Source organism: Cavia porcellus, unplaced genomic scaffold, assembly GCF_034190915.1.
Source record: "Cavia porcellus strain 051 isolate PalLab524CR breed Dunkin Hartley unplaced genomic scaffold, mCavPor4.1 scaffold_13, whole genome shotgun sequence".
NCBI classification, from domain to species: domain Eukaryota; kingdom Metazoa; phylum Chordata; class Mammalia; order Rodentia; family Caviidae; genus Cavia; species Cavia porcellus.
The window spans coordinates 22,250,469-22,274,480 of record NW_026947496.1 but is presented as its reverse complement, the minus strand read 5'-3'; the positions used below and the strand labels follow the sequence as shown (position 1 = coordinate 22,274,480).

The 24,012-nt window shown below is 39.4% G+C and overlaps 1 protein-coding gene across 3 annotated transcripts in view; it reads right to left on the bottom strand.

Annotated features, from left to right (window-relative positions):
- Rnf144b (ring finger protein 144B) overlaps window positions 1-24,012 on the bottom strand; it is a 181,607-nt gene that overhangs the window by 62,575 nt on the left and 95,020 nt on the right. Inside the window, exon 2 of one of the 3 annotated variants that reach the window (XM_003468763.5) lies at window positions 12,757-12,911. The exons of 1 other annotated variant lie outside the window; for it this stretch is intronic. The gene's annotated coding sequence lies outside the window, so the exon portion shown is untranslated. Of the gene's footprint in view, window positions 1-11,555; window positions 11,738-12,756; window positions 12,912-24,012 lie in introns of those variants that run through there. One more of the 3 variants, XM_005003282.4, reaches the window with a different exon arrangement.

Sequence of the window (24,012 nt, the reverse complement as noted above, 5' to 3'; positions counted from 1 at the left end):
AGCTATCAATATATAGAATGTCACTGAATTGTGCAGTTACAATGGTTGAAACAGAGTCTGGCACGGTGGGGCACACCTATAACCCCAGCACTCTGGGAGGCTGAGGCAAGAGGGTCACAAGTTCAAGCCCAACGTGGGCTACTTAGCAAAAATCTCACCGAATTTTTAAAATGAATGAATGAATGAAGGCTGGGAATATATGTGAATGTGAAAGCCTTGAGTTCAATCCCCAGAACCACAAACATAAAAGAGCTTGAAATGATGACTTCTATGTTACCTATTTTACTCCCAATTTAAAAAATTAGAATGTAATTGTTCCTTGCACACCCTCACATATATTTCACTTAATCTTTTGCAACTGTGATTATTTTAATTTTGTAGATTAATTGAGGTCTTGATTAAGTCATCTGCCAAAGTTCCCAGGGCTTGTACAAAGCAAAGCATAACACAAATCTGTACCTTCCGAGGCCAAGCCCAGGGCCTGATCTGTCCCCCTTCTCAAGTGGGTGTCCTAAGGAGTGCCAAAGGGGGAAGAGAAAACAAATAGATGAAGTTCCCAACTACAACTATCCTCAAGGCTCTTGAATTTACACAGAAATGAAATTTGTCTTTACACATGGTGTAACTATAGGAAAAGATATCTTTGTGGTATAAAATAAAAATTACAACCAAAGTCCTTCCACTGGATTGTTTTTAATTCAAAAATCTCTAAAAAAGGTAAAATGACTGTGGAAATAGTCTTCGTGTATATACGTGTTTTATAATCATGTTTCATATCACATGATGAAATGTCATGTTCTGATTAAATAAAAATAACATTCAGAGTTTTTTACTGGTCTAAAAGAATGCAGACAAATCTAATAAGTTCTGCCAGTGACAGAATTACAAATACCTCTCCCCCTGCAAGACCTAGTCTCTCTTCCTACCACTTTGGCAAAATAAATCACCAAGTATACGGCCCTTGCTTGATACCAAGCCCCACAAAGGCTTAAATCTCAACACAGTCATGCATGCTTAACAGCAGGTGTGTTCTGAGAGGCATGCTGTCAGGTGATTTCATCACGTGAACATCACACAGAACACTTCCACAAACTTGGACAGTGGCCCCTCCACACCTACCCTACTGTATGACCTGCTACTCCAGGGCTGTAATGAATAAAGCAAAGATTACATCAAGAACAGAAGAAAAAAAAGGAACCAAGAGACGTGGTAAACACAAGATGTAGAAAGCTGCTAACATAGCAGACTGTTTTAGAATAAACTTTTTTAATCAGTGGAAGCAGTATAATCTAAGATAGCAATAAATAACAAACCATTATCATGGTTGCTTGCCATTATTATCAGTTATCGTGTACTGTAAATAATTGTGTATGCTATGTTTTTATATGACAGCAGTATAGTAGGTTTATTTACCCCAGCATCACACAAACAGGTGACAATGTGGCTAGCTGCATTCTGAGAGCTGTGTCATCACTAGGCAGTAGAAATTTTTATCTCCATTATAATCTCCTGGGACTGCCAGTCTACATGTGGTCCCTCACTGGTCAAAATGTTGCAATGATAGGGGTGAGTAATATACAGATAGGAAAGTACCAAAACAAGGGGAAAATAAATTGGATTAGACAGAAAGACAAAAATTGATGAAATTTTTCCTCGTCAATTTGCCAACATCAAACCAGAAAGAATTAATGGTTACTAACTCTAGTAACCTGACATATTTGAGATTTTTCACCTTCTACCTGAATAGAAATTAAAGACTTTTGTTTCACAAGTAAATTAAATAGGAAGCTAACCAATGACCAGCTTCCAATGGGCAAGACTAATCTTGGCAAATACCCAACTAGTTTCAAAACACAGGATTCTTTCTCCGTTAACTATTGCAGATCTATCAAAAGCAAATTAAACTTGTATATCAAATTCAGAATTTTGACATTTTTAAAAACTTTGTTTAGAGTAAAGATAGGGGTAAAAATTGATAATTACCTCTTGATACCTGATAATTTATGCTTTGACAGTGATCATCGATGTTTTTCTCCAAGACTCTGTTACAGCCCCCATCTCCCTCTCGATCTCCAATCTCCTCTTTCTCAACCCTGTTTATGCTACACATTCTGGATGATCTTTCCCTCAGAAAAAGAGTTGTCCAGTGAACAACAGGAAAAATCATAACCAGTAAATGCTATGTGGCTGTGGATAATGGGAAATGATACAGGCCAGACTACTCCACACCCAAAATGTCAGTTACGAATAAGAGCTGTGAAAGGAAGCTGCTGTAGAGATCCAGTCCCTGACCAGGGGTATAGCTCAGCAGCACAGTGCCTGCCTGGCAAGCACAAGGTCCTGAGTTCAATTCCCAGTACAAAAAAAAAAAAAAAAAAAAAAGATCCAATCCTACACTTCCAACTATTCTCATAATCTCATCTTATATTATTTTTAGGAGACATTAAACAGGATAAATTTTTAACATAATCTTGAAAAAACAAAGATATCATTGGACACTTCTTACAAAGTATCTGTTAGGAGTGAGTGTAGTGTTCTTTTAAAGGCAGAACTAGCAATTGTGTTAATCAAAGCTGACTGAAATGTAGCTACATCTATGGTTATATAAATAAGTTTTTATTCCTTGGTTTTTGAGTTACATGCTTATAGGCTATGTCAAAATTATAAAAATTAAAATATATTTTTATACTTTTTAAAATTGACTTTCTTTGTCCTTAGGTTTGAACCCAAGGCTTCACATATGCTAAGCACATACTCTACCAGTGATCTACACCCACAGCCCCTAAAAATCTTTTTATGACATGAAAAGTAGCACACCCATTTTGTTTTTGTCTTCGATTAGAGAAAAAAAAAAAAAGAATTCCAATCATTCCAATAGACGATTCTTGTGACCCAGGGACACACAGGAAAGGAGTAACATATTTCAGCTCTTTGAGACGTGAACAATCTGAAATGATTCTTCAAAAAGAAGTCATTAATTTTCTTGTATACAATAATACCAATTCCTTAAAATAATGGCTTTCAAATGTTCCTCAAGCAATAGAATTTTATAAAAACAAAAATCTTTACTAAATCACCGTAGTACATTAGTGATCAAGGCAGGTTAGTGCTGGTTCCTCTGATGAGTCCCGGGTCCCCCCTCCAACCACCCGAGCACTGGCACAAAACCCAAGTCTCCTCCACGCACCCTGAAAACCAGCACTCTGAGTTTTCACTTGCAAAAATCAACAATCGAAGTTTAAAAGAATGACGGATACATAGGGAGCATTTCACTTAAAAAAAGAATATTAAACAAGATAGCTTCTCATCATGGATTTATTGAAACATTGAGCCCTTCAACCACTAAACAGAAGAATCCTGAAGTCCTCTCCTAAAATTGCCATACTTGAGATCTTGTAAATGGCTCCAGGGTTTCTGATAGTTTATTCATGTGTGCCTTAAGACTCACCAGTCTCAACCCCATGAAACCATCAATAACACATCCTGCCACCTGAACTATCTAATGAATGGCTCGCAGCTCAGAGAGCCCACACTGAGCGCACATTCCAAGCTCCTCCTTCCTTCTCATCCCACTGCAACTACACAAGCGACCCAGCCCCATTCCTCTCCAGCTTTCTAGAAAACTCTTCTTTCCAAACAGATGTCAACTCACTCTGCCTGGCTTCTTGGCCCGCTCGGCTTGCTCTGCCTCACACCTCATGCTTTTATCTAAGATATAAAAGCAACTTGAATGGATCCACCCTACCGCTTGTTTTCTTAAAGATAACAATTAGAATTACTTTTATTCACAGTTATTACAGATGTAAACGTGACTCTCCTTGGATGTCAAGAATGCTTTGGGAAAGAATTTTGGCAGAGAAAGCTAGGGGCACATTGGGAAAGGAGAGAAACCTGGCAGCTGCCTTCAGGTTTAAACGCTTTAAGGTTGGTGGCAGGTTTCACTTGCTTACGTGTGTCTAGCCATAGAGCAAGAATAACTGGCTAGGCCAGGGAAGGCAGAAAACCACACCGTACCGTCTGATTTTGCACTAAATAAACAGGAAAGGAAAACCAGCAGTTCTGCCTGCTTCAAGTATGTCCCTTACTGATAAAGTGTTCATTTCAGGAGAAGCAAGTACTATTTGATGAGAAAGAACAGGCAAGTTGCTTTTTCTCTCGTGTGTTTTCATTAGAATTGCCAAAAAAAAGGAAGACTTCAGATGTTGTGCTGGAAGCACAGGATACATAAGGAATTTTCACATTCTGCTGGTGGTCCAAAAAAGCAATCTGCTCCAAAAATGCAGAAGATCAAAGACAGCCAACATACACAGTATTTTAAACTACTATACTTTATGCCCATTTGACCAAAATCAAAACAGTTATCCATCCCTTTGTGCAATGATTGTGATGATAATAACAATGATGATAACAATGACGATATAATTGTTAAAATAGTGTTCTATTAGGATACTTAGTTATTTATGAATTTTATATCATTCTCCAAAACCCCCAAAATTGAGATAAATTGATAAAGCACAACTTAAGAGATAAGAGAAACAGAAAGCTAGCAAAATGGATCAATTGGATATTAGTGATATAACAGAAAAAAGGAAAAATCCAGTAGATCTGAGAACTTAATTTTAGGCTATGCTGTGAAAGTCTACCCACAAGGGAAAAAAACAGAAGACACATGATTACTCTCCAAATGTTTATGTGCCCTTGCAAGGCCCTGAGCTGTCCAATGAAGTAGCTGGGGTAACATGTGTGAATGCAGGACTGCAGGAAGGAGCTGCAAAGAGAGGGGCTCCCAGGATGAGGACAAGTGAGACTGATAAGTTGCCTCACGTAGTGCAGACGTCCACAGGAGTTTGGTCTCTAACAGAAAAGAAAGAAGCAGTGATCCAAAGGCCACATCTCTGCCTTGTTAGGAAATTTCTCCCAATGGCAGGCAAGAACAACATGCCAGACAACCAGGTTTCATTCAGTATCAGAAAATTAGTACATTGATTCCAGAGCTCCCCTCAAACACCAGAATGCACACATGGTCAAGGCTCTCACAGAAAACCGTTGCCGTGGTAGGAGGACTCCAAATTCTAGCCCACTTTGGCAGTTTAGGAACTTAGCAAGACCCAGTATCAAAACGAAAAATTTTTTAAAAGGGCCAAGACGTAGCTCATTTTATTTTTAATCTTTTCAATCCATAGTTGGTTGGACCCATGAATGTGGAACTCATGAATACAGAGAGCTGATTGTATTGCATTGACCTTTGTGCTTCTGTCTAATAGAGCGAATTAGCTACCTAATAGTCCAGGTTCTTTCTGGTGGAAGTGGGGAGGGAAAGGTAACCAGGAATCAAATTCACAACCTTGCTCTTGCCAGGCAGGTATTTATGCCACTGAGCTATGTCTCCAGCTAGTTCACATTGTTAACAGAAGCTACTGACAACTCAAATAGTAGTGGCTGGGGCTAAGGAAGTGCTGACCATCTTCAGTCATTAGTCACTTGCTGAAACTCTATCCTAAATACAACCAGGAAGGACGAGAAAGGAGTATGGTGTTGAGGGACAGAGGGAAGACTTACAATGGCCCTTTGAACTGGCCAGTACCATGGTTATTTTCCCTGTTTGCATCTCTGCCCAGTGCTCTGGGCATTCAGGGACAAGACAAACATATCAGTAACATCAGAACAATAGTTCTGGTACACAATCAAGAAGGACAAGAACAAATGGGACACAAGCAATCACATTAGTAGTCAGAGAAATGCAACAATTCAAATATATTTCATAGCTATTTTATTACTTTTGAAAAGAATAATGCTCAAAGCCAATAAGCACATAGTATCCTCCATACTTAACTTGTCACTATTTTAATAATAAAATGCCTCTGACATAAGCAAACCCAAGAAATACTCAGTTCTTAGATGTGATCCAAGTAAATATCCACCTACTTAGGCTCTATGAGATGGCAGGGTCCCCATACTCGGCTTGCCACTGTGCCTTCTACGGCACGATAGGGAACTTCTGTCCTCCCTAGATTCCTGGCTTTATTCAGAGGAAACAAAGACATTAAAAAAGCACTTCTGCCCACAGTTTCTTAGTCTTAACATTTTCAACTCAACAGTTCCAACTTTGAAACTTGTAGACTACTTTCTTCTAAAAATGGAACTGAGATGCTAGTACAGTCATGCATTGTTCTATGACAGGGATGCGTTCTAAAAAGGTGTCTCATTAGGCAAGTTCCTCATGCAGACATCAGCATGTACCACAGATACCTATAAGTCGGTCACTGTCATGGCCTATGATGCATTCACAAGACACAGTAAACACAAGGTGTGTGAGGCTACTGACCTGTGTAACACAGTTTACTGCTTTACAGTAAACTTCTTTTTAATAAGTAGGCATATACTGTACTTTCAAATAAATAAAAAAGCATAATATAGTAAATATACAATCTAGTAAAGCAGTCATGCATGACCATTATTAAGTGTTAAGCACAACATACAATTGTGTTACTTTTTTTAATAACTGTCAGTGGAGTATGTTGTTTATACTAGCATCTTGGGATTGGGCAGGAATTGAACTCAGGACCTTGCACTTGCCAGGCAGGTGCTGTACCACTGAGCTATATCCCCGACCATACACCAGCACCATTACGAGCACACAAGAAATGCACTGTAACTCCAACATCCCCGGGCAATCATTTTTCAGCTCCATGGGATTGCATATATGTGATCTGCCACTGACAAAACATCACCATGCAGTGCATCCCTATGACCCATTTTTAAAGTTTTATTAATACATGCTGTACACGAAGCTTACATTCATCTTAGAAGTAACTGCATGTGCACAACACATCTTCATTCTTTTTTACTTCCCTTTACCTCCTCATCCAGTTCCCTCCTTCTACCTCTAAATTTCCTGTCCTCATCTGCATTTCATCTTTTAGTTCATGTTTATGTTTATGACATTAATATTTACATTCACTGTGGGTATTTGGTACATGTACATGACTTCTGTTAGCCTGTGACTCGCTTTTGTGGATGAGAAGGATAGACACCCCATTAGGAAGGAGCACCTTAAATATTATCAAGAACAGTCTTCTTTGTTGTTTAAAATTAGGTTATGATTAAAGTCCATGCCAACTATTTTAATTACATCTAGTTCAAAATTTGTTTTCTTCAACATATTGGAAGGGAGACCACAACATTGTGAGAAGCACAGCCTAAGCCTCCAGAGCACAGGAAGTCTGCACATCGAGTTTTAACATTTGGAAATGCCATTTGTTTTCCCTAAAGAGCAAATTCCTTCTCTTGTCTTCTTTCCATGTTCTCATCACAAGGTAGGGCCAAAGAGGTAGAAATCCATTCTCAGCTTTCCAAACACATAAACTTACCAAAGAATGTAGAAAAGCATAATATTTGGGGCACTGTAATTTTACGTTCATCATGGTAGTTCCTTCTCGCCACCACCACTGTGCCCTGCCACTCTTTTTAATGAGTGGTTCACCCTCCTCCCACAGTTATTCATACAGGCATGCTGAATAATTTTCTTCCCCTTGGCTGGCATAACAACAAGGCTCAGACGCAGGAAGGAACACCATTTACAGGCAGGTCAGACAGATGTAATTAACAGATGAAGAAGTGATATTTCAGAAAGCCTCAAACAGCAAGATTCAGCCTGACTTCCCAAGCCAGGACACCATTAGGAAGCTACAGTTACTAAAGCACCGATATCTACATTGAAAATTTTTCTCCAAATGAATAAGAAGTATATGTAAATATGACGTCTCCTGCAAATGTTAAAAGCCTCATATAGAACTTTTCATTAGAATCAAATTTAAAACCAGCATAGAAGAGGATTCTCCTGCCTCCCACACTGAGCAAGGTTAAGGATGTGTGTTTTTGTACATTTTGACCAAATAAGTTTCTTATAACAGGACTCTATAATGCAGAAAACAGAGCCAACCTACAAAGAATCAAATTCCACAATAAAGGTGATTCAACTTAGCCCCTGCTTATAAAAGAGAAACCAGTTGAGGAGGTTGTCAATAGATGATTTCATAAACGAGAATTTATGAGTTTATAGTTTCAGCCACAAGTCCATCAAAGAGAGAAATGCATTATCTTGCCTCATCTTCCCAAGAAAAACAAAGAGCAAGCTGACTAAGGGATAGGGCTTCAGCTCCTGACCTCAGAGGAACTAGAAAACAGGGAGATATAGCTTTCAAAATATGCTTTTAAGAGCTAATACAAGCCATGTGAGCAAAAGATTCTCCAACTATGAACAAGAGAAGTGTATTTCACTTAGGTTGTACTTTCAAACCAAGAAAACAGATGCAATTGTTGTTAAGAAATTCCTCACTCCATGCTGCAAAAGCATTGGTCACTTTTACTGTCTGCAATATATAGTTTTCCATTTCTAATACCATTCAGTATGATGCGCTGGATTGAGAAGTACTCACAGACCAAGCAACTATCAAATACCAAAATTAATAAAAATAAAATGTTAGCCCTGAAAACGAAAAAAATAGATTAAAGTGAAAACATTTACAACAAATTAACTTAAATGCTGTTATACCTTTGCAGGGTACTTAAGAATCAAGTGATATCAAAGAAACACTACACACACACACACACACACACAGAACACATGATCAAGATGAAAACATCAAAGAATATCAAAAGAACTCTCATAATCTGGTAAAAATAAATAAGAATTAAGATCTGCCACCTTAGTTCAAGTTGTTTCTAAGACTTCTTCAGGACAGAGGCCAAGTCTTACACATCTTTATATCCTAAGCATCTACCATAGCACCTGGGAAACAGGAATCACCCAAAGGTATAATGAATAATCATCCTCACTGCACATGGGACAGAGAAAATATTAAAGGCTTTGTCGTGCTCACCAGTATTCACTCTCAACAATTCAAAAAGCTGCAAATATTGATAATTTGGTATAACAAAGAAGCTTCTTTACACTGAGGCAGAAATCCCTGAAAGAAATGTGTCAGTACTCATGAGCCATTGCTGCAGATACCTACTGCCTAACGTGGAATGCATGACTTGTGTGGCAGCTTGGCCCCCATCCCACATCCAAAATAATCAGTTGCACAAAGTAGGTTTAGTCCCAAAACTGTCTGGACTTTGTTCATCCACCAACATCTGGGTCCAGCATGATTCCTGACCTGTACCTCAAACTGGAGATACCAAACACTATGAACCTCACTCAACAAGAGAGTACTGTCAGGTCAAGGCCAGGAGAACCAGAAGCCACAATTAGCAGAAACACTTTAGAGAAATGATTCCAGCATTCATACAGATGTATCTAAACATCTAAAATGTTGTAACAACTTTTTCCAAAGGGAATTCTAAAGGTACTTTCAGATTAAAAGTATTCACACCTTTGAAGAGAAAGGTATTTTCCAGGAAGCCAGTCATACTAGGCAGATAAAATAAACTTTTTTTCTTTCTAGAGAGAGCATATTTTTCTCTTTGCTGCAGAGTTTGGCTGCAAAACCTAGTTCATAATTTGAGATCCAAAAACTGATTATTTTTAAAAGACATGTCTTAAACTGACCTACTTTAGAAACCTGGATGCCTTTACGTCGCCCCTGAACTGAAACCATTCATGAGAATGAGGCTTTTGAATGCTCAGAATGTTTTTCAGGGCTCAGCAGAAAGATATTTGGCACAGATGACTGTAAATATTTGTAAAACGCTGGGTAAATGGATGGTGTTTGACCACCCTCGAGCCTTCCTTCCAGCACAGCAGTGCAAGAGTAAGTTATCTAGGGTGATAGGTTTGGGGGGTCTCTGGTTGAATTTACCTTTTCTACTGATTTTAAATACAAAGCCAAGCAACCCAATTCTGCCCCTCAACACCCTGTTCACATTCTATACAGGTCCACCTTGTATGTTTTAACCCTTCAAAACATTCAGTTAGTTAAATGCTACTTTTGAAACAGGGATTTTTTTTCCCATTTTTCTAAGTTGATCTCCCACAAAGAATAAAATGCCAGCCAAAGATATGAAAATGCAGGAGTAAAATCATACTTTTGGATTTCGTAATACCATTATCTATTATCTAATATAATTAGTGTCCTGAGTTGGCTACAGATTTATTTCTTTTTCTTTCCCTCATCTCAAGGTAGTTTTAAAAACACTTAATAGGCCAGGCATGGTGCTCCACTCCTATAATTCTAGCACTCTGGGAGGCTGAAACGGAGAATCACAAATTCAAGTCCAATCTGGACAATTTGGGAACTTAAGACTCTTTCTCAAAATAAATAATAAGAGGGAGCTGGGATGTAGCTCAGTGTGAAGGCCCTGGGTTCAATCTCAGTATCAGGGGTACAAAAAGAAAGAAAGACATAGTACTTAAAGGACTGTAGCCCATGAAAAGCCCAAGGTTTGGAAGAAAGGATAGTCCAGACTCTTGGCGGCACACACCTGTAATCCCAGCACTCAAGAGGCTGAGGCAGGAGGATCATTGGGAGCTTGAGACCAGCCTGGGCTACCAAGTGGGCTCAAAGCCAGCCTGAACTGCATAGTGCGACCCTGTCTCAGACAAACAGGAGGAGGAGGAGGAGTAAAGAAGAGGGAGCCACAGAAGAATAAGATAGGACAAGGACTACAGACCAAGAGGTTTGTCTCAGTGAAAGCTGCGGCAGATACTTTCAGTAGCCAGCAACTCAGGACTGGCTGGCTTCCTTTTGCCTCTTATACACACCCTAAAAACTGAGTCATCCCCGAAGTTCATTTATTTTGTTTCTGGGCACAGACGCCCCTTATCCACTGTTTAAGGTGTTAACTATGTTGCCCTCTAATTCATGCTTCTCAACGTTCACATAAACATCCAGAAGTACCCAAGTAGAAGAACACTGATACTTCTATTAGGAAGCTCAGGTTCTGGTGAGAGATCCGGAGCAGCAAGCAGTCAGAAACTGACAGTCTACAACAGATACCTAAAGAAAGAGAACACCAGCTAGGAGAGGGAATTCATTCTGAGAACTCTGAATGCTAGCACATCAGGGGCACATTTACAACAGCATTACTGGAATTAATGGGGAAAGCAAAAGGTACCCTGAAAGGAGCATGCAAAAAATACCTTTCCCCTGTTGAAACAGGAATCAGTTTCATTTTAACGCAAACTGGAGAACGGGATCAGAGTTTCACTCTATTTTATCAGTATTACCTGATAAAATAATCAGCGTGACACTCGGTCAGGAAGGATTCTGGGGTTACCGTAACATCTTATTCATAGCCATGTGTGTCAACATCTTGCTGTGCATTTCCAAACGACACAAGGTAGACAGACACCCAAGATTATGCTAACTTTCGGTCTCGTCTTCAGGGTTATAATACATTCTGCAGAGACCATTTTATTAGACACGAAACTAATTTGTTTACCTTTACAAAGGTATCTATTTTAAAATGTTAACAGGTGTTCAAGCAATTTAGAATGCATGCGGTTCTGTCTGGCTTAAGCCCTGGAAGCAGAAAATAAAGCCCTGGCTCTCAACACCAGCACCATCCCTGACTTGCACCGCCCGCAGCTGGTGGAAGCCCGCCGAACCTACCTGGCTGGAGAGCGGGGTTGCTGGGCTTCTCCGGAGCCTGCCTGGCGCGCACCGCCAGCCCGAGCAGCTCGCACCCCGCGGGGCAGGCGCTCTCTCATTCTCCGCCCTCGCCCTCCGCGCTCTGCGGCTGACAGCTCTCCACTTTGCAGGACTGCACCAGCCCCGGAGCGCCCGGACCTCCCCGCCGGCCGGGAAGGGGAGGAGCCCCCGCCACCTCCCCGCCTCGCCCGGCAACCGCGACGCCCCGGAACCGCGCGCTGGGAGCGTGGGGCGCAGCTCATCCGCAGCTGCCGCCGCAGCTCTGGAAGCCGCGCGTTTATTTATACAGGAAGCTCGGGCGCCACACTTCCTACTTCCCATCTGGGTCGCACTTCGACTGCAGGTGGTAGCCTTAACCCTGTCCGAACCGCGCCGGGGTGCGCCGGGGGTGCGCCTGGGGACCTGGCCCTGCAGCCGCTGCACCGTGAGCCGGCTCCCCTGGGGCGCTGCCGCGGAAATCCGGAGCCGGAGAGCGGGGCGTCGGACAGCGGCCGCTGCCCTCATCCGGGGAGCCGCAGAGTGCAAGCACCCCGCGGCCGTCAGCACTGGCAGAGGCCTCTGGCTTCTCCCTCATTTCCAGCTCTTGAAATCCTTTTAATCTCCAGCAACCCAGACCTGCCTTCCCACCTCCTCAGAAAACGGTGCACAGAAACACTTCTCAGGCACGTCTCGTCCTAAACAGCTGATTTGTACCTGATTTGTCCTTTCTGCCTAATGATAAAATTAGAATAAAGGCAAACCAAGCCAAGAATAGTGCATTTGCCTCATGAAATACAGACACTGGTCTTTAGGAAACCGTAAATTCACTAGACTGCTTTGTCAACAAATTATGCGAGAAACACATGATAACTTCATTGGTCCTATCGTTGGTTAACAAAAGTGCAGCGAGATAATCCAGAAGCTGTAGGGCACGGTGACCTGCCTTCCTCACTCCAAAACTTCGCACGCTAAATTTGTGTGATGCTTTTGATGGATGACATAGCCGGCAGCTCTGCATACCGCCCTCAGGTCACAATCACAAGCCCAAATCTGTTGAACATTGTTATCTTACAAAGTCCTTCTTCTGACACAGAAATCTTTGGGCACTGGAAGGTTCAGCAGCCTCCCTCCACTCTCTCGCAGTCACTGGCAGGAATGTGCTTGTTAAAAGGAAAAGACTCACAGGCGCTTTGTAGAGCTGGACCGGTGCGCGCAGCGTAGGCACTGCTCCAAACACAAGCTGTCCGCTTCTCAGTTCGTATGCAAGCAGACCTCTGGGTCAAAGCCCAGGGCTGAAGGACAGTGTGAGATGCCAGGAGAAGTGGGAGGGCCAGCCCGCTAGTGAGGAGGAAGAAGAACGAGAGGACAGGAGAGATAGAAGGAGAGAGACAGTAAGAAAATGCAGGGACTAGGTAATATAATCAAAGAACACTATTTAGGTTCCCAAAGTACTCTGATCTATTTTAAGCCAAACATCTAATTTTAAAGATGAGGAAACTGATGTCTGTGAGATTTTAGTGGTTGGCCCAAACCAGAACAGAGCTGGAACAAGACCTAAATAGGTGTCACATGTGAAAAGTACAGGTGAAGGACCTAATCAGGTGCCAGTTAGGAACCCCACTAAAAGAGGTGTGTTTCAGATTCAGTAGTGGCTTAGATTGAGATGACCTATCTCAAGGAATTCTGTTGTTATAGTAACCATTGTTGACGCCAGGAAACAGGAAAGATAAAATATTTTCTTAGAGGTTAGTTTACTTATTAGTGTTGATGTAAATCTTCTGAGCCTTAAACCAAAGTTCAACAGAGTCCACTTTTTAAATTACCATGCAATTAAGTTATCATCTCTAATCAGCAGGATAAGAAAACCAGCCGCTACCATTGTGAATGGAAGTGCAGGAAAATGCATGGAGCTGGGGGAACAGTAAGTGAAACATGCTAGACACAGAAAGACAAGTTCTACATGTTCTCCCTCAGAGATACAAGCTGAACAGTGTTTATCTGAAAGTAAAAGTGATTACTAGAGTCTGGAGGATGGATAGATTTGATCAGTGTATACTGCATGCATATATGGAATATCACATGGACCCCATGGATGTGTATAAGTCGTATGTGCTAATAAAAGATTTCTAAAAAGAAAGTGCTCTAAAATTAATCTATAAGAAAACTCTAGATTAATATTTGAAATCATCCTTCTACCTTGGTATGTAAATTAGTTATATATCCCTTAAACTTGAATCACAGTTACATCTTGCACACACAAAAAAATCTTTAATGGTTCATTCAGAAGAAATATAAGTATATATAAGAATTGGGAAACCAGTTTCTGCAATAGATGTGATTCTTTCACCCTGGGACAATCTCAGGCAAAGGTCATGGCACCTTACATATACAGTTTGGTCTTTCCAAACAGCTACAATTTCATTTGCACTTTTTCCACTGAATCTAATGAGATTCTTTCAAAATGTACTTAGTACAATGCATAGAGACTAAGCTTAAAACACAATACCAAATAAAAACTGTTGAAATATGATGATAGATATGATGCCAGAAACAGTCTTGGGTGGTATGGCAGACAAAGAAGACATCAAACTACATGGGAAGCCAAACATGACCCAGAAGTCATAATCTACCTTGATAACATAAGCTCAGCAAGGCTGGAGATGTGTCATTTAATTGTTTCATACAGAGCCAGCTCAACACCTCACAGAGCAAGTTGTAACCAATAGGGCCTTATGAAAAACCTGACTTGGTAATCTCACACTACCATCACACCACACAGGAACCTGCTCAGGATGCAGAGCTGAACAAGACAGCAAGATCCCACAGGAATCAGGTATCCAAGGCTCTAACATCCTTCAGAATACCACTGACAAGCTGGGTTTAAGGGCAGTGAAAAAATGGAGCTCAGTACCCAACTCTAGACAAAAATGATACTGCAGTAGTCCTAAATTAAGATTCTCCAAGCCAGACGTGGTGGCGTTCTCCTGTAATCCCAGCACTTGGGAGGCTGAGGCAGGCAGATTGTGGCAAGTTGGAGACCAGCTTGGGCTACAAAGTGAGCCCAAGGCCAGCCTGAACCTCGTAGCAAGACCCTGTCTCAAAAAGACAAAAAAAAGATTCTCCAGCAGAAAGTCAGGTGAAATCATCTTAAGATTCCTTATGTTTGCAAAATTGGTATCGATCCTTCTGTTAACATGAACATCTCCTCCAAATTCCCGAATAAAATAATTTTTAAAAATCCCCAGTGTTCCCACAGTTGTCATCCCAGCCAGGGTGCACACTGGTTCACAGGAAATGAGCCACTCAGGACTATGCATCACCGCCCAACATTGATACAAAAGACTCCGCTAAACTGAAAAATAAGGCTGGGGATGTAGCTCAGTGATACAAAGCATGTGAAAGCCTGGGCAACAAAAGAAATATTTTTCTTTTCATGGCCTCAGCAACAAAAGAAATATTTTTAAAAATCAAAATACATATTATTCCCCTAATGGTGGGGAATTTTGTTCTTGGAATTAAGACCTACAAGTATCAAATTACTCATAGAGAAGAATATGAAGATGTTAGTTTTCATTTGAAAGTCCTAAAAACTTTAAATTTTCTTTGATGTAGATGCCTGATACCCCTTTTTTTTCCCTTCTCCCCCTCTTACCTTTCTCTTCCTACAACAGTGAATCACCAAGTCTTGAATGATACCAGAAGCCAGATGTAGCTAATAAATATTACCATCAACAAGTCTTTTTTCCAGCTTCCCAAAACAGTGTTTTTCTCTGAATTGATGGCTCTCCCACCATACAACAAATCTAAGAATCAGAACTAAAGGCAGATGTTGGGGCTGGAGGGAGACTATGGAGAGGACCAGAGAACACTGCAAGTCCTTTGAGAAGAAAAAGGGCCTATCTTATATTTTTAACAAAAGAGAAATCCCCTGGGGTGTCAGTCTCTTTATCTTCCGTATTTACCACTGGTCACCTGAGGTCCTCGAGAGCCTCTAGAGAGGATGTCTCAGAAGGCTTCATGTTGTTATAGCACACCTCCCCACAGCACACAACACTGCGTAAGCCTCACGGAGAGCACCTCAGGGACTCCTAGGCATAGCAACAAGCAGAGGCTCTCGGGTTAATGATGTTCATGCCTCTAACAAATGGACCTCCAAGAGAGGGGCTTCTCACAGATCAGCGCTCTGTATGTAGATCCTTTTTATTCCCCGGGAGATGAGTCTATTCAGAGTAGTAACATGATGCTCCTTTTAAATAAGCAATCACTGCATGCATGGAGCCTGGTCTTTACAAAGAGTTTTTTCCCAAGGGCGTCACAATATCTTCTTTGAACTGCTATGATGAGTAGTCACCAGAGCTCTAGCCATCTCATGAAAGTCACTATGTCACTATTGCATGTAATGACCTCATAAGGCCAGTAGTGAAGAAAATAATTCACTGTCCAAGACCCCCTCTTATCAAACACACAGTCCTTGTTCTTATTCCTCACCTGTGGCACTCATGAAACGTTCTACCTCCTCATATGTCAGTCGTCTGTGATAAGTGCTGTAATTTTTTACTTCCATCAGCCTCTCTATCCCTATACCAAAGTTAACAGTCCATGTTATCTTCCCAACAGTTTTCCCGTGCTCATTTAATCATATGCATATATGCAGTGTACACACACACACTGCAGCTATTTTAACTCTTTGAATCATGTACTCATCTTTTCCATGTTGCTTTAGGAGAGTTTATACTGTCTTAGCAATTTATAGGAACTCTTTGTAAATTATAGTTAACACTTTTCCTACAATATATTTACAAGTATTTTTTCCAGATATAGTTGATGTCTACTGATTTGGGTCAGCATTTCCATACCTTTTTGCTTTCCAGTCTTATGCATGCTGGGCAAGAGAAACACTCCCAGGAATATATGTACACAGAGAAAACTCTACACAGAGAAACACTCCCACAGTATATGTACAATGTTTATTGATTGTATAATGAAGGGTGTATTGATTGTATGATGGATTGTATAATGAAGGACAGGGACACATGTCTGTAATCCCAGCAGTCAGGAGGCTGAGGCAGGAGGATCATTGTGAGTTGAAGTCCTGCCTGATGAGTTCAAAGTCAGCCTAAACTACAAAATGAGTCCTTGCCTTCAAACACACACACACACACACACACACACACACACACACACACACACACATGCACACAAATAATGAAGGATGTATCATTTCATTATGTTATTTTAAAGTTTTAATGAAAGGTTTCAATCAAAGGTGTATTTCTTTGTTAATAAAATTGAAGTTGGTGACACTTTCATTGAACTCTTCTGTGTAGACCGTAATATTTTTAATTGGGAAAAATCTCTTCAGTATTCAAGTATCTACAAGTACAGGAAAATTCTTCCAAAAGGATTACATTTTTATTTTCCCTACTTTTATATTGAAATACATAAATATTCAGGCCAAAGCATTTTCAGAAACTTTTTCTACGTTAATATCTTTCTTGGAAAAAATTACACAAGCAAAGTTCATTAAATAAATTCTGTTTAAACAAATTTAGATACCTTGAAATCACAGCCTTCTAAAATTCAGCATATTATGAATTCTGGATATATATATATATTTATTTATTTATTTATTTAAACAAGATATATAAACGGTAGTTCCATCAAAAGAGTCTTTCCACGGGCTCAGATATTCAAAGTGTAACTAAAAGTATTTCAAAATTAAATCCCGTGTACTGCCCGTGTTTGATTCACCACTTGATTTGCTCAGGTCTTACCTTCTATTTGTAGATTCTAGTGCCTTCCTATTTGCAAGCTTTATTTTTCATAATTAAAATTTCTAAAACTTCAAATCTCTGTGTTTTACCTGCTTATCTAACAAATTTCTAACACATTTAAAACAAGATAGAACCAAAATTTAGGGTACTCTTTACAAAATAAAGAAAAGGAAATCCAATACTATTAGTTGGGACTGACTTACAAAGTAGTTCTTCAGAAAATCAAAACACTTCCAAAATCTGACCGTGGTTTGCAGAAACAAAATAGGTATGTGTGCTGAAGGATTTTTTTATATTCAATATCAGCTTCATTGCCAAAAAAAAAAAAAAAACACCTAGTATTCAACCACTTAATGTGTATACATAAATACAGTAAAACCCTGGTTTGTGAGCATAATTTGTTCCAGAAACATGCTTGTAATCCAAAACACTTGCATATCAAAGCTAATTTCCCCATAAGAAATAATGGAAATGCAGATGATTCATTTTATAACCCCCCCAAATTCACATAAAAATAATTACAATACTGCAATATAAAATAATAGATAATATAAAATATAAAGAAAAATAAACAAATTAACCTGCATTTGCCTTTGAAAATCTTTGTGGCTGGGGCAAGGGAGACAAGAGAGAGGAGAGTTAGTGTGTAGATGGCTTTTGTTATCACTAATTGAATCACTATTATCTATTGGCTGAATAGAATCTTTATTCTTTTCATGCAAATTTAACAAGGAACCTATCCAATGACACTTGCTTTTGCCTCCTTTTGAACATTTGTCAGAAATGTGACACTGCATTGTGGGTAAACAGATTCATTGCTCACACCACTACAGCCTTATTTGGGTAGTGCTTTTCTACAGAAGTTTGTACTGTTCCCCACATTTTATGTATCTCCCTAATCTCAGCTGAAGTGAAGGATTCTTCTGCCTTGCTTTCCTTCTCTTCTGCAGATAAGATCTCCTCCATAATGTTGTGCTTTTGGGAAACAATTTCCCACAATTCCATAGCAAGAGAGAGGACAGGGAGAGGGAGGGGAAGAAGGAGAGGGAGGAAAGGGAGGAGACAGGGAGGGGACATGAAAGGGGAGGGGAGGGGGAGAGGGACAGAGAGAGAGAAGAATCATTGGCTCAGTTTGTGACTATGAAACAATCAGCGTCAAGTACGACTTGTTAAGGCATTGCTTATTTACCAAGTGAAAATTATTATAAATGTTTGCTCATCTTGTGGAACACTTGCAGAACAAGATACTCATAATCCAAAGTTTACTGTATTTGTAAATGTTGGCATTTATTTCTTTTGCAGTTTGTTCCAAAGAAATGAGTTATATGCATAATCTTCTGTTCCATGGATTTCTTTCTTAAATTAATTCCATTGTTTACATTCTGACATTACAACCACCAAAATACTTAGTTGCATTTTCACTGCAAAAATAAGTCAGTTTTGGTGATTGCCTGAGGCTGGATAGAAAAGTGGGTATTGATTAGAAGGGATACCAGATAACCTGGAAGGGGAGAGCCATGTTCAACACTGGTCAGGCAGAGCAGCACAATGCATATATTCACTAAAGGCCAACAAACTGTTTAACACTTAAGATGGGTGAAGTTTAAGGATGTAAATTTTACCTCAACAAACCTGATGAAAAAATAAAGCTTATGCTTGCATAATTGTAAACCCAGCTACTCAAGAGACTGAGGCAGAAGGATCACAAGTTCAAGGCCAGCCTGGCAAGTTAGTAAGACCTTGTGTCAAAATAATAAGGGCTGAGGATGTAGCTCAGTTTGGAGCACTTTGTAGCATGTATGAAGTCCAGGTTATATTCCCAGAACAAAAAAAAAAAAAAAAAAACTTTTTGATGATGAATTTCAAACCATTTTTCTATAGAATTCACAAAACTATTAAGTGCTTCAATTTCAGTAGGATTTTTCTGGAAGTTTTACTTTGGTTCTATAAAGTAGATGAAAATAAGTCCTTCAAGTAATACATCAAACTAATGTCTACATGGAACATCTGGTAATATTAATGTAAAGTTAGCATTTGATTAACTATGGGCAAATTCCCTTTTCCCTCATGTAGCCATCATATGAACAGCTATTACTTCACTTATCATATAAGCAGAAGATAACATGACATTGAAAATGGGCAAAAAGTCATTTGACCTAAATGAAAACCATGCTTCACACAATGAAACAGTAACGATAACCTCCCGTGATTGCATATGTTAAATAGTTCCCCCTCAGAGTTTGTGAGGTGTGTAGTTTTTGTGGATTTCAAAGGGATTTTCTTTGATAGAGTAGATTGTTTGTTGGTCTTTTCTTCATGACTAATAAAAACATTTGCTGTTATAAATTTTTCACTGAGTTTTTTTGTTTGTTTGTCTTTTTCATTTTTACCAGTACCAGGGATCGAACTCACGACTGCCTGCTTGCAAGGCAGGCATTTATGCCGCTGAGCCAAATCCCAGCCCCTTTTCACTGAGTTTTGAGGATATGCTATGCCCTAAAGAAATAGTCATAAAGTATATTTTTTAGTGCTCTCTAAAAAACTGTCATTTCTTTTTGATATTCTCTTTGATCAAAGTTTTATCTGGAAGAGTGTTTCTGAATTTCCAAGTAACTATTTCTTTGATCATATATTTACTATCAACTTCTAATTTATTTGAAATGTACAAAATTTCTATTACTTCTATTTGTTCTAATTTTACTTCATTTAAAACAAGTATGTTAGTAACTATTTATTTAGTTTTTAGACTTTGGAAAATTGCACATTTCCAAAGAAATGTTCTCTGAGAAGTCTCATAGTAATACGAGCAGGTAAGCTGCCCTACCTTTTTAAAAAATAAATCACAGTAACAAGTACTCATGTTTCATTGTCTTATTGCAAAATGGATTCTAACTTGCATTTCTGGAGCCATTATACCACCAGGTAGAAAACAAAGCAATTAATTACTTTTAATAGTCAGATGATTGCATCATCTTGGAATTTAATCAAAATAAACCACCAGCCATGTAATTCTCCTGAATTGTACCTGGCGAGAACCTGGTCTATGTTTTCATTTTCCAATATAGCCATCTTGACTCTGCCTCAATATTAGTAACTCAGGCAAACCTGCTACCCACCCACGAATACAAGAAAAACCATCTGTCTCACATGTCAAAAAGTTCTCAGCATGATTCACTGAAACTTTCAGGTGAAAGAGACCAGAGCTATTTTAAACACAAGTAAGCAACGAAATATGTCATCCCACTGATGCTTGAAGATTCTGCACTCAGCTCAGCCTTGATGATCTGCAACTCATACAATAAGGACCTTTAAGACCAGAAGTGTTGCTTAAAATCACCAACAAAATTGTGAACTCTTACAAAAGCATCTGCGGATATTTCAGCCCAGGTACTGGTGAAGACAGGGAGTTGTTTTCTTAAAGTTTCTTCTGAAAGTTCCTAATGATGAAATAGAAGCTTCCTCATCTGGGGAGTTTAAGGAAGAAATAGATTCTATTTTTGAACACCCACTGTGCATGAGTCTTCATACTGAGCATTTTGCATATATTATCTCTTTAATCTTCATGAGCATCATTAGAGAAAATGATCTAAGCTTATCTACTTACAAACTATAAGTATCATATGTTAAATGGTTAGTAACTGAAATAAGAAGAAAAATTCATGAAAACTAGTTTCATGCCAGGGATTTAGCTCAGCAGCATAAGTGCCTGCCTGGCAAGCACAAGGTCGTGAGTTCGATCCCCAGTACCAAAAATAAAAAAAAAAGAAAGCTAGTTTTATGACATAGGATATATTCAATCATTTAGTGTCACATTGAGCCAGCATTATTTTTACTATTAAGTCAAAAATGCCTTGAACCTTTGAAAGTTTCAGCTTGTGATTTCAGTAAGCATTTGTTTCAAACAAAGGATGGCATACCCATGCATTTATTCTGAAGTAACTGTCACAAAAAAATAAATACTTAAGCTCTCCTAATCAGATGCCCTCACCCCTACCAAGTTTTTATGCTATTGATCATTACATAACAGAGGTAATTCTAACAAGCTAAATAATTATTTTAACGGGCAGAAAATTTATAGTAACATATATCCTGCCTTCTTCCATTTTAGACTCATATCCCTTTTCACTTTGCATTTAAGTTCCAAGCATATTACATTATTTTTAAGTATCCCAAATGTCTCATTCACAAATTCTTCAGGCCTTGCATTCACTGAGGCCATTCTTCCCTGTCTTCTTCACCCAAGAGTGTCTCCTCCCACAAAATGACAATGCTCCATCCTCTCTAAGATCCTTCCACCACCCACCTGCCCTACTCCCCATATAGTTAGATGTTTTTCCTGGGCTTCCTCTCTTAGTACAATGCTCTTATATTCATTGCCTCATTTAAAAAACATTTGTAAAGCTCCTATTATTTACCAGGTTGTTTATTAAGTGCTACGAATGCAATGATTAACAAAACCTAAGGTTTAAAGTGATATAGGAAAAGGAAGGTAATAAGTTACTATAGGCATATTAGTTGGTCAGAGTAGTGCCAAGCCCCTGAGATCCAGGAAGGCAAGGAGATTTTTGAGTCTAGACTTGCATGACCTGGAGACTTTAATGGGTAGAAGTGTGGGATGAGAGTAGAAAGGAGGAGGGACAGGGCTTCATGGGAAAAGAAACTGCATGCAAAGTCAGAGAGATGGGTAAGAGATAAACTTTTTTGATATAAAAAAGCAAAATTTCTCCAACTCAGGCATTCAACTTAAAATACAGCAAAACTTAGAACTACTCATAGGTAAATATTTTCAAGCTATAATAAAAGCAAAAGACAATCATAGAAAGCCAACTCTGGCTTTTTCCTAATAGTACATTAATATTCAGTACATTCCCAAGGAGGCTCATTAGTGATGAGTTACAACATAAAGCTTGCAAATTTCATCTGAAGACAAAGAGGTATTTTATGACTCCTCTGATAAATATTGTGAAACACCAACATAGCAAGATGAGAAACAGCTTGAGGAGGAAAGATTCATTCACTATCCCATGTAAGGAAAAGAACAAATCCAAACCAAAGAAACGTCAGTGCAAAGTTTCCAGACCATTCTATTGCATTAGAGGACCTTGTCCTTCCTCCACATACCTAATGTGCACATAAAGGCCAAGCCTTTCTCTCTTTATAGTTATGTTAAAATCAATGCAAAACATTCTCTTCTCCACAGAGTTAACCCATGAGTTGACCCTCAAACAAAATTTAGGAGAAAGAACAATGTTAATACCCAGTATTAGTTAATCCTAATAAAACGCTCCAATCTTTGCAACCTGCAATTTTTACACATACTCTACAGGACCTTGGGCTACAGATATGTTGCAGTACCTACCTATGATTATGATAAGGAAATAGAAATCAGATTCCATCATCCTTAAAAGAATTCTGTACATTTAAGTGGCTACTTGCCCAGTTTAATGCTGTTTTAGTTCGATGGTTCAGATTGTTCCTGATGTTCCCGTGATATCACATCAGTTTATGTCTCTTACCAAGAAACATGATGGCAGCAAATAGCCCCAAGTGAACAGGATGAGGTGTTGTGATCTGAACCTTTCCCTGACTTAGATTACACTGCATTTTATACCACACCTAAACATCAAATGGAGGGATTTGGGGTGTGGCCCAGGGACAGAACATGTGCGTAGCATGCACAAGAACCTGCGTTAATTCTACAGCAGCAACACCCAAGAAATAGAGGCTGACATCACAAAGGAGTGAACACTGTTAGCCCTTTTCCAGCAAGGTGAAATACAAGGGGCTGAGCATAATACGATTTAAAATAAATAGATATTTAAGTGGATTAATTAAGCCTTGCTCATAACGTATTTTGTTATAGGATATCTCTAATCTCTGAAAAGCAGTCAAAATCCATGTTAATACAGCAATATATGCCAAGGTTTATCATTTCCATTTTATAGCTGAGGAAAGCGAGCACCAAAAGATGAGCTAACTTTCCTGAGGCCACACAGATTGCTGCCTGGCAGGTCTGAGCAACCAAATCCAAGAATCCAGTGGACTCAAGTTTCAACTACAGCACCCTCACTTTCCAAAGTTAAGTTACAGGTGAAATCAGGCTCCTCTGTTTCTCATGCCAAGACATTTTTTGGAAGGAGGGCAAAAAGAGAAGGTGGGGATGTAAAACTTTTAAATCTATCTTTAAACATCTACTTAGGGCAAAAAGCCAGGTATTCTGCCAAAGCAAATTAGGCAATAGTTTTACACTAGCAGAATTCCACCCTAGATCAAAAAGGAAGATATATAAACATACATGGAAAAGAGAGGCCAGTAGCTCTGAGTACCTTGAGTTCTCATCATTGGCCTTCTGCAAGGAAAAAGAGGCAAGTTTGCCCTATGAGTGAATAGTCAGAGACTGACTCATAGACTATTTCAGTACAAGATCCTATTTCAACCTTGTTGTCCATCTGTTTGCTGAGAATGTAAAGTTGTCTGGTTCCAAGTTAGAAAAGGGGATGAAATCATCTGCTAAAGCCAAAGCCACATAAGCGGGGGGCTCCCACAAAGACATGCTGCAGTTACATAACACAGCAGTGCAATGAGAGGCTGGCTCGTGCTTTCTGGTTACTTGGCTGGACTCTTATGTTGTCATATGTCTCATCCCAGGGACCTGAATTCAGGGA